General features: G+C 48.7%; 1 pseudogene; it reads right to left on the bottom strand.

The window, feature by feature from the left end:
- Positions 1-9,917: 9,917 nt before the first annotated feature.
- LOC119951096 lies at positions 9,918-10,084 on the bottom strand (annotated as a pseudogene).
- Between the last annotated feature and the right edge of the window lie 1,294 nt (positions 10,085-11,378).

Raw genomic sequence — 11,378 nt, 5'->3', positions numbered from 1 at the left:
AAAATAAGGCAGAATCTGGCCAGGATAGACTGGAAAGAATTACTTGTGGTGAAATCTGCAGAAGAACAGTGGGCGGGGGGATGGGGAGGGGTTCAAAGAGGAAATGGGGAGGGTACAGGCCCAACATGTTTCCTCTAGGGTAATAGGAAAGCCCAGAGAACTATGCATGACCAGAGATGTATGATGAGAAGGAAAAAAGAGACTTTTAGCAAGTACAAGTAGAGCAAATCAATGGGGGCATTCGTGGAGTACAGAAAGTGCAGGATGGAGCTTAAGAAAGCAATTAAGAGAGCAAAGAGGGGATATGAGAAAGATTTGACTGGTAAAAGGAGGGAAAATCTCAAGATATTCTTTAAGTGTATCAAAGGAAAGAGGATAACCAGGTAAAGCGTAGAGCCCATGATGGACTAACAGGGAAATATGTGAGTGGAGGCAAAGGACATTGCTAGGGTGTTGAATGAATACTTTATATCTGTCTTCAGTTACATCTTGGGGCACTTGAAGATCCCTGATTTTTCTGAGAGGTGCAGAGACGATTCACCAGGATTTTGCCTAGGATGGAATATTTAAGTTATGAAGAGAGGTTGGATGGGCTTGGGTTGTTTTCGCTGGAGCAGTGAAGACTGAGGGGAGACCTGATCGAGGTGTACAAGATTATGAGGGGCATGGACATGGTGGATAGGGGGCAGCTGTTCCCTTTAGTTGAAGGGACAGTTACAAGGAAACACACATTCAAGGTCAGGAACAGTAGGTTTAGGGGGGATTTGAGGAAAAACGTTTTTACCCAGAGGATGGTGATGGTCTGAAATGCACTGACTGGGTTGGGTAGAGTCGGGGTGCCTCACATCCTTTAAAAAGTACCTGGATGAGCACTTGGCTATGGGCAAATGGGATTAGGTAGGCAGGTCAGGTGTTTTTCAATCATCAGTGCAGACTCGATGGGCTGAAGGGCCTCTTTTCTGGCGCGTTATTCTGTGATTATTATCTTTTATCTTATCTTATTATCTTTTATTTTATTATCTTTTTGACGGACTCTAACATTTTCTCCATGACCAACATCAGACTTACCGATCTATAATTCTCTTCTTTCTCTCAACCTCCCTTTTTAAATAGTAGAATTACACTAGCTACCCTCCTAACGAGACCTAAGGTTTGGAGCAATCTGTCTCCCCGTGACATTTGTCAAATATGAGCTCCCCCGCTAAGGTGGCAGGAAGCCCTATATCAGGGATTATTTCTCAGAGCAATATGCTGTGGAGCCAACCAGATTTAGTATTATGTAACGAAGAAGAGTTGATAAATAGCCTTGTCGTTAAGGATCCTCTTGGAAGGAGTGATCATAGCATGCTAGAATTTCAAAATCAGATTGAGCAAGAGAAGACAGAGTGCCACACTAGAGTTTTAGCATTGGGCAGAGGAATTGTACAGGTCTGAGGAAAGCATTAGCTCAAGTAGTCTGGGCACAAATAATTGAGAGTAATGTAGTTGGGGAACAATGGTGGATTTTCAGGGAGATATTAAACACCTCTCAATTAATGTATATTGCTGAGAGGAAGAGGAATTGTAAAAGGAAGAAAAACATTCCATGGCTAAACAAGGAAGTAATGGAAGACATAAAGGCAAAACCAAGGGCATACCATGCTGGAAAAGCTAGTGGTAAGCTGGAGGATTGGGAGAACTTTAAGATTCAACAAAAGACTACTAAAAATACAATCAAAAGAGCTAAGATGAACTACAAAAGGAAACTAGCTAAAAACATACTGATGCCAAAAACTTCGGTAAGTATATAAACAGGACTAAATCGCTGGCTTTGAAAGCAGACCAAGGCAGGCCAGCAGCACGGTTCAATTCCTGTACCAGCCTCCCTGCACAGCCGCAGGAATGTGGCAACTAGGGGCTTTTCACAGTAACTTCATTTGAAGCCTACTTGTGACAGTAAGGAATTTCCATTTCATTTCAAGAGGAAGAGAATAGCTAAGATAAATTTTGTCCTTTTAGAAGACGATACTGGTGAGGTAATAATGGGGAACACAGAGATGGCGGAGGCACTGAACCAATATTTTGCCTGTCTTCATGGCAGAAGATAATAAAAAATTTCCAAAAACTACAGTTAATGCAGACGAACTTGGTGCAATAACCATCACGAGGGAGACGGTATTGAATAAACTGATGGGATAAAGGCAGATAACTCTCCAGGACCTGAAGGCCTGTACCCAAGGTTATTAAAGGAGGTGATAGCAAATAGTGGATGCATTGGTTATGATATTTCAGAATTCGCTGGATTCTGGAAGGGTCCCGGTGGATCAGAAAGATGATAATATGACACCCCTATTCAAAAAGGGAGAGAGGCAATAAGTAGGAAACTATAGACCGATTAGCTTGACCTCTGTGGTGGGGAAGTTGCTGGAATCAATCATTCAGGAGGAGATGACTGAACATTTGGAAAGACAAAGCTCAATCCATCATTGTCAGCATAGTTTTGTGAAGGGCACATCATGTAGTGTAACGTAGCAAAATTTGCGGATTGTACTAAAGTAGGTGAGAAAGCAGACAGTGAAGAGGAGAGAAAGATTTTACAAATGGATATAGATAGGCTGGGAGGCGGCCAAAATCTGGCAGATGTCGTTTAATCTGGATAAGTGTGAGGTTATCCATTTTGGCCCCAAAAATAGAAACACAAATTATTATCTAAATGGAAAGCAGATTCAAAATGTGTCGGGGCAGAGGGATCTGGGTGTCTTTGTTCATGAATCACAGAAGGTCGGTTTGCAGGTACAGCGTGTAATTAAAAAGGCAAATGGAATATTAGCATTCAGTGCAAAAGGACGGGAGTATAGAAGTAGAGAGGTATTGTAGCAATTGTATAGGGTGTTGGTGAAACCACATCTGGAGTACTGTGTCCAGTTTTGGTCTCCTTATTTGAGGAAGAATGTGGTGGCATTGGAGGCAGTTCAGAGGAAGTTCACCAGATTGATTCTGGGGATGAAAGGGTTGACGTATGAGGAGAGATTACATAGTTTGGACTTATATTCGCTGGAGTTTTAAAGTATGAGGGGGGAATCTGATCGATATAGATAAGGGGCGAAATTCTCCCCTACCCGGTGGGGTGGGGGTCCCGGCGTAGCGGAGTGGTGCTAACCACTCCGGTGTTGGGGCTCCCCAAAGGTGCGGAATTCTCCTTTAGGGACTAGGCCCGCGCCGGACTGGCTCCCGCTCCGCCGACTGCCCTTGGCACCACGCCACCGGCGTCGGGACTGGCCGAAAGGCCTTCGCCGGGCGGCATAAGTCCGCGCATCAGCCGGAGCGTCAGCGGCTGCTGATGTCACCGCCGGCGAATGCGCGGTGGAGGAGGTCTCTTCCGCCTCCGCCATGGTGGAGGCCATGGCGGCGGCAGAAGAAAAAGAGTGCCCCCATGGCACACGCCCGCCCGCCGATCGGTGGGCCCCGATCACCGGCTAAGCCACCGTGGGGGCACCCCCCGGGGTCCGATCGCCCCGCGCCCCCCCCCCCAGGACCCTTCAGGCCCGCTCGCGCCGCCTGCTCCCGCCGGCACAGAGGTGGTTTAAGCCACGTCGGCAGGAGAGGCCTTACAGCGGCGAGACTTCAGCCCATCGCGGGCCGGAGAATCGCCGCGGGGGGCCCGCCGATTGGCGGGGTGCGATTCCCGCTCCCGCCGATTCCCGGGTGGCGGAGAATTCCCGCCACGGCGGGGGCGGGATTTACGCCGGCCCCGGGCGATTCCCCGACCCTGCGAGGGGTTGGAGAATTCCACCCAAGATACCAAAACGGATTGATAAAGTAAATGTAGATCAAATGGTCCCTCTTGTTGGGAAATCTAGAATCAGGGGTTACAGATATCGGTTGTGAGGCGGTAGATTTAGAACTGAGATGAGGAGGAACCACTTCTCACTGCCCTAAAGTGCAGTGGAATTTGAGTCATTAAAAGGTTTCAAGAGGAGATAGATATATTTCTGACTAAAAGTGGGTTAAAGGGGTATGGGGAACAGGTCGGGAGGTAGATTTGAGACGAGGAAAAGATCAGCCACGATCTGATTGAATGGCTCAGCAGGCTGAGACCCAGCTGGGATCTGAGGTATATTGTAAATACTGGAGTATTGCAATAAACCAAGTTTTATTTTTACTAACTCGGTTTCAGGCTCATTTGTGATCTACATAACTGGCGACGAGGGTACAACTGGACTACTGTTGATGCTGCAACACTTTTGGGGGAACCACCTCCTTTACTCTGTTGGACCAAGGTTTGAAATTTCCTTTGAATATGCCTCTGTTTGGAAAATTAAATGTGTTTGATGCAAGCTTAGATGATTTGACACAGTACGCAGAATATATGCGTCGCTCTTTCCGGGCGAGCAATATCACGGAGAATGAGCGACAGGCAGTAATGTGGTACACATACCTCTGGAGTGATTAAAAGCCTCACATATCCTGCAGCTCTGGACACTAAAACATTTGAACAATTGGTAACCTTAGTGGCACAACACTTCAACCCTAAACCATCCATAATAGCGCAGGGATACCATTTGAACATGGCAGAAAGGACCACTGGAGAGTCTGTAACTGAGTTGTTGACAAGGCTACAACAGATAGCCGAATTTTGTGAATACGGAACCTCCCTCTCCGAAGCGCTGCGTGCCCGTTTGGTCTGCGGCGCAAATAACGTGGCTAGTCAAAGGAAGTTGCTCGCTAAACTGTCCCTAGATCTGCAACACGTGTGCAAATTTCCCTTTCCTGAGTTTTTTTCTCCTCGGCTCCACTCTCAATCTCACTTTTTCTCATGCTCTTTTATACTCCTTGTTCCACTCTCAGTGTTGCTCCTTCTCGCTCTTTTTACTCTGTTCTTGGTCTCGCTCTTTCTCACGCTCTTTTACCCTCCCAGCTCCACTCTCAGCCTCATTCTTTCTCGTGCACTTTTACTCTTCCGGCTTCCCTCTCCTTCTTGCACTTTCTCACGCTTTTTATCCTCCTGGTTCTGCTATCAGTCTCACTATTTTTCACACTCTTTTTTTCTCTCTTGCTCCACTCTCGTCTCGCTTTTCCTCGCGCTGATAAATCCACCTGGCTCCGCTCTCAGTGTCGCTCCTTCTTGCTACTTTTTCCCTCCACCGCTGCTCTCTCAGTCTCGTTCTTTCTCCCGTTCTTTTGCACTCTGATGCACTATCAATTACACAAAGACGAGAGTAGGATGTAATCGAGGCTTTATTACACGGAGATGTGTGGCCTCCTGCAGCAGCTGACGAAATGGCTGCTGTATGGGGAGCACACATATTTATACTCCGCCATCAGGCAGGGATCTACCCCCGTACCTGTAGTACAGGGGCCTTACTGTAAAAACCTATATATGCAGTATATACATCAGTGGTGAAGACCACATTCAACCCCTGTTAAAAATGAGTCCGGCGAGGGTGGTGGAGAACTATATACAGAAAATTGTGTTTTAAAAGTACAGATAATATTACAAATTCAAGCGGTCCAGTGCCTTGATCTGTCGTCGAGAGCGCTGTAGTGCTGGTGGTGACGCCGGTGGCGGCTTGCTCTTCGCTGACTCCGGGAGCGTGTCGAAATCCTCTTCATCACCGGGTGTGGGCAAGGGGAGGATGGATTGTCCCGGAACGGGGGCTGCGGTGGGGTGCGCCGGGGAAGGGAGGGTGGTGCCGGGTCGGAGGGGGGTGTGTGTGTGGAACCAGCTGGTGCCAGGTCCCTGAGGGAGACTGTGTCTTGGTGGCCGTCGGGGTACACTACGTAAGCGTACTGTGGGTTGGTGTGAAGTAGATGTACCCTCTCAACCAACGGATCCGCCTTGTGGAGTCGAACGTGTCTACAGAGGAGAACAGGTCCTGGAGCTGCCAGCCATGTCGGGAGCAAAACCCCGGAGGTGGACTTCCTAGGGAAAGCAAAGAGACGTTCAAGGGGAGTTTCATTAGTCGCGGTGCACAGGAGCGACCGAATGGAGTGAAGGCCGTCGGAGAGGACCTCTTGCCAGTGGGAGGCCGGGAGATTTCTAGACTGTAGGGCCAACTGGACGGCCCTCCACACCGTCCCAGTCTCCCTCTCAACCTGCCCATTTCCCCTGGGGTTGTAGCTGGTCGTACCGCGAGGGAGCAGCACCTTACGTATCGGGGTGAATGAAGTTTTCAGTGCTCCCGGAATCCAGCATGCAAGAGATCTCATGTCCGTCGCGAGGTTGCGTGGTCGAGACTGGTCAATAGTGGGTGGTCGTCGGCGGTTGCAGGCGATGAGCGGCCGGATGAGGCGCCCGACGGGCTGGGGGTCCTGAGTCGGGGAAGATGGCAGCGTCCACGGGCGGCACGTGTTGTGGGGGAGTCAAGATGGCGGCGCCCATTGGTCTTGGGAGGAACAAGATGGCGGCGCCCACGGGCCTCACGTGTTGCGAGTCGAGCAAGATGGCGGCATCCACTGGCCGCACGTGGTCCGAGGAGGGGAAGATTGCGGCGGCCACTGGCCGCACGTGGGTGGTGCCGGGAGAATAGCGGCGATTGAGCGGGCCTGGCACACTGCAGTGAAGTGTCCCTTCTTGCCACAGGCCTTGCAGAGGGCGCTCCGTGCCGGGCAGCGCTGTCGGGGGTGTTTTGACTGCCCACAGAAGTAGCATTTGGTTCCCCCCCCCCCCCCCCAGGGGTTGGTTGGCTGCCGCGTGGCACAGGCGTGGGGTTGGCTGAGGGCGGGAACTGATGGGGCCCACGATGGGGCGGCCGTCTGCGGAGTCCACGATGCACAGTCGGGGGCATAGGCCTGAATGTTGTGTGATGCGACCGTAAGTGAGAGCGCTAGTTTTTTGGTCGCCACAAGGTCGAGCGTGGCCCCCTCAAAGAGGCGTTGGCGGATGTAGTCAGACCCTATGCCCGTAACAAATATGTCTCTCATTAGCAAACTCGAGTGTTCTGTGGCCGAAACAGCCTGACAGTCACAGTCCCTAACTAGGGCGAGCAGGGCGCGCCAGAAATATTCCACCAACTCACCGGGAAGTTAGCGCTGCGTGGAGAGGAGATGCCTGGCGTAGATTTTGTTAGTTCGCTGAGCGTAGTTTTCCTTCAGTAGCGCCATGGTCTCCGTGTAGGTTGGCGCGTCCTGGACGAGTGGAAAGACGTTGGAACTCAGCCACGTGTAAAGGATCTGGAGCTTCTGTAATTGTGTCTGGCGCAGACCCGATGTATGCTTCAAAACAGGCTAGCCAATGTTCAAAGTCCTTTTTGGCGTTGTCTGCTTGAGGATGCAGCTGCAGGCGATCCGGCTTGATGCGGAGGTCCATCTCTGAAAAAACTCAGTGTAATAAATTGATGCACTATCAATTGTGCAAAAATGAGAGTAGGATGTAATCGAGGCTTTATTACACGGAGATGTGTGGCCTCCTACAGCGGCTGATGAAATGGCTGCTGTACAGGGAGCACACATATTTATACTCCGCCTACTGGGTGGAGCCAGCAGGCAGGGATCTACCCCCGTACCAGTAGTACAGGGGCCTTCCCATAAAGCACTTATATCGACATCCTATATGTACAATATATACATCAGTGGTGACTACCACACACTCCCAGCTCCGCTCTCATTCTCGCTCTTTTATCCTTTAGTCTTCATCTAGTATTCATGCTCCCACCACTGCTAGTCTACCAGGCGCCTTGCTGTTGCCCATCAACCAGTCCAAATGGCTGTTATCCATGCTGAGGCATTACAGTGTGAAGTGGGCCCATAAGGCCCACAGCATGATGTTAGTGCAGGTATTAGCGCACTCAAAATTGTTCAGCAAGAACTGCCCAATCATAGAATCATATCTAATATTGGACATTTTGTAAATGTAAATGTCGCCAAAGTCCCAGAGGACCATAGGTTGCTCTCCCCTTTGACAGACTGCTGATTGGTGGCGATTTAACCTGAGGGTCACCACACCTCAGTCAAGGGGCAAGTGCCAGGGGCACAGTGCTGCCTACTCACCCTGGCCGCCATGAGGAGGTTGCGCAGTTTCTTGCAGCACTACTGGTCTTTCCCACCTGCCCTCAGGCCCGGTGCAGAACAGCAGGTGGCAACTGCCTCCTCACCCCAGGGTACAGGTTGGCCCGCCTCTCCTCCAGTGCATCCAGTCGGGTCTCTAGTTCCGCGTCTGTGAAACAGGCTGCCACTCTCCTTGCTGCCATCTTGTTGGCTGGGATGGTGTTGTTGGGGATGGGAGTGCTTATTTACGGCTGCAGCTTGTCAGCCTCTCAAGTGTCAATCCCGACTCCGGCGAAACAAACACCGTTTTTCATTGGAATCGATCATGTTCCACGTGGTGCTGGTGCTAGCTCATTAATGGTTGATGAATTGCTCTGGGAACGGTACCAGTTCTGCTGCCATAGAACACCACCAATTCAGTCCCAGCATCAACAATTAGTTTCTAAAACAGAGAATTCTGCTGCAGATCTTTGGTTCTGATCTAAGCACAAGAGAATCAAATAATGAGAATATCTGCAATAGTTTCCTATACCTAAATATCAGCACCAGGTACAATTTGGATCTTCACATTGCTTTGACCCGAGTTGATTTCGACTTATTCAGCTCAAATTTTATTTCACATTTCATCACAGAGTCTAAGGAACAAGTTTCAACATGAAAGATACAATTGTATAGTTTTAACACTAGCACACAGAATGGAAGGTTTTAATCTTTTAGACATGTTGTTGCCAGTAAACCAGGATTTTCTGGAAAAGAAGATGGTATTTGTATGTGGGGGTACATGTACACACATTGCGCCTGTTTCAGCAAAACAAAATAAGTGATTGGTTGATTGATTTATTTTGATCATGACAAAATAATATACTACATTACGTACATACTACATAAATAAAATAAATACCAAATGATATAAAGCACATGCATAATTGAAAAGGCGAAAGAAGTACAAACTTATAATTCCCTACTCCTTTTCACAAATGCAATTTAAGTACTTAATAATTAACCAGTTCCCAATCACATGCCTGTCGCATTGTTGTATTCCTATTATCCTCAAAATACCTCCATAAAACACATAAACAATACTATCACCTTATTCCTTAAATCTATACAAACATAAAGGGCGGAATTCTCCTGTGGAAAATCGGAGGCCGCTCCTCTCACCTTATTCACCCCCACCCGGGGGGCTAGGAGCGGCGCTCCATTATTCTCGGCCGCCGGGCCTTGTCGCTGACGTCAAGGCCAGGCGCGCCGAGAATGACGCGGCCGGCGCACCTAATGACGTCAGCCGTCAATGTTGCCATCTTCCCCTACGTCGCCCCGCAAGACGTGGCGGCTTGATCTTGCGGGGTGGCAGTGGGGAGAGAGTGCGTCCCTTTGAGACGCCAGCCCGACGATCGGTGGGCACCGATCGCGGGCCAGTCCCCTCCCGAGCAAGGCCGTGGTGCTCAATCCCGTCTCCGCCCCCCACAAGCGTCAAACCAGCGTTTGGCGCCATGTTCACGACGGCAGAGACCAAGTGTGGTTGCCGCCGTTGTGAACCGGTCGGGAACGGCAGGCCGCTCAGCCCACCCTGGTCGGAGAATCGCCGGTTGCCGTGAAAAACGGCGAGCGGTGATTCTTCCGAGTTGGGGGTGGGGTTGGGAGAATCGCGGGGGGTGCCAGGGGGGGGGGTGTCATGAGTCGCCCAGCCCTCCCGCGATTCTCCCACCCGGCGTGGGGAGTGGAGAATCGCGCCCAAAGCTTTGTTAAGTTGCTTTTCCATCTTAATTCTCTCAAATCTCTTAAAATAAGCATTTTAAAATAAATTTTCAGGCACTAATTTTTGCTTTATGCATAATCATTGTAGTTTTCTGTTCAAATAACTCCCTGAACTTTAAAGCCTGGACATTTATAGATCATTTGCATTGGTACGTTTTTTTTTCACTTTTGCTGAGTTACAAAGCCAGGGCTCAGAGTGGTCAGGGGCGATCCCCTAAACCAGTTCCTTGCCTGCTGCAAAAAACAATTCAAATTCAAATTGAATCCAATTCACGGTGCCCACAAGAGAGACATACCAGATCTGAGCCAAAAGGCAGAGCAGATACTACACTTGATCTTAGCCAAAAGGCCAAGAAGCGACGCACTGGTACGTTCTTGAAGGTCCACTTTACTCAAGAGTCCTATGAGCTTTTTTCTGTAACATAGGATTAATATTATTTTATTATCCGTTTCTCAAAATCTCCGGAAAATAAGTTAAATTGGAAGAATAAGTGAACAATGTAAAATTTACAATGACTCTGAATCCAATATATATTGGATTATACTCATAATACAATTGATTATTGATATTTGATAACTTTGTTTTAATTTTTTTTAAATTTAGAGTTCCCAATTCTTTTTTTTCAATTAAGGGGCAATATAGCGTGGCCAATCCACCTACCCTGCACATCTTTGGGTTGTGGTGGTGAAACCCACGCAACACGGGGAGAATGTGCAAACTCCACACGGACAGTGAACCGGGGCCTGGATCGAACTTAAGACCTCGGTGTCGTGAGGCTGCAGTCTAACCACTGCGCCACCATGCCGCCCCGATAACTTTGCTTTAATTTATTTTATATATGATTTCCAACAAAAGCAAATGTGTGTTAGAACACCCTAAAATGTATTTGCACACACATTTAACATTGGCCGAGATTCTCGAGTCTCCCGCCTTTTGGTCCCATTGTTGTTAATGAGATTTCCCATTGAATCCAGCTCACATCACTGGGAAACCCTCAGCAGGAGTGCACCGTCGCCAGGGCTGAAAGATTTCACTGGTGAACAGCTAGAAGATCCTTTATATTAACTTCATTGACTTTACCAATAATATAAATATAAAGGCAAAATACTATAAACTTAGTTTTACTCAGATCCAATGACAATGACAAGGGAGATATCACAGATATAGAAGAGGCGTCACAGCTGCTACCCACCCACACCCTCTATCAGCACAGAAACTCCTACCTTGGTGGGATTAACTAGTAAACAGGATTCTGGGTCACTCACTGATGAGCACCTGACGATTGATAATCCACAGCAGGCGGAGGATGGAATGAGTCTCCAAAGGTGGTGTTCGCTCAGGAGTTATCAGCCACTTCCTGAGTGCAGTAAGAAGTCTTACAACACCAGGTTAAAGTCCAACATGTTTGTTTCAAACACTAGCTTTCGGAGCACTGCTACTTCCTCAGGTGAATGATTCACCTGAGGAAGGAGCAGTGCTCCGAAAGCTCGTTTTTGAAACAAACCTGTTGGACTTTAACCTGGTGTTGTAAGACTTCTTACTGTGCTCACCCCAGTCCAACGCCGGCATCTGCACATCATGACTTCCTGAGTGGATAGCCATTGTCCCCAAGGATCCATCCCGCTAGCTGCTCTCCCTCAGAAACGTCAGGGAT

This window comes from Scyliorhinus canicula, chromosome 16 (assembly GCF_902713615.1).
Source record: "Scyliorhinus canicula chromosome 16, sScyCan1.1, whole genome shotgun sequence".
Classification (NCBI taxonomy): Eukaryota; Metazoa; Chordata; class Chondrichthyes; order Carcharhiniformes; family Scyliorhinidae; genus Scyliorhinus; species Scyliorhinus canicula.
The sequence above is the reverse complement of the archived record's forward strand: the minus strand, read 5'-3'. Positions and strand labels throughout refer to the sequence as shown.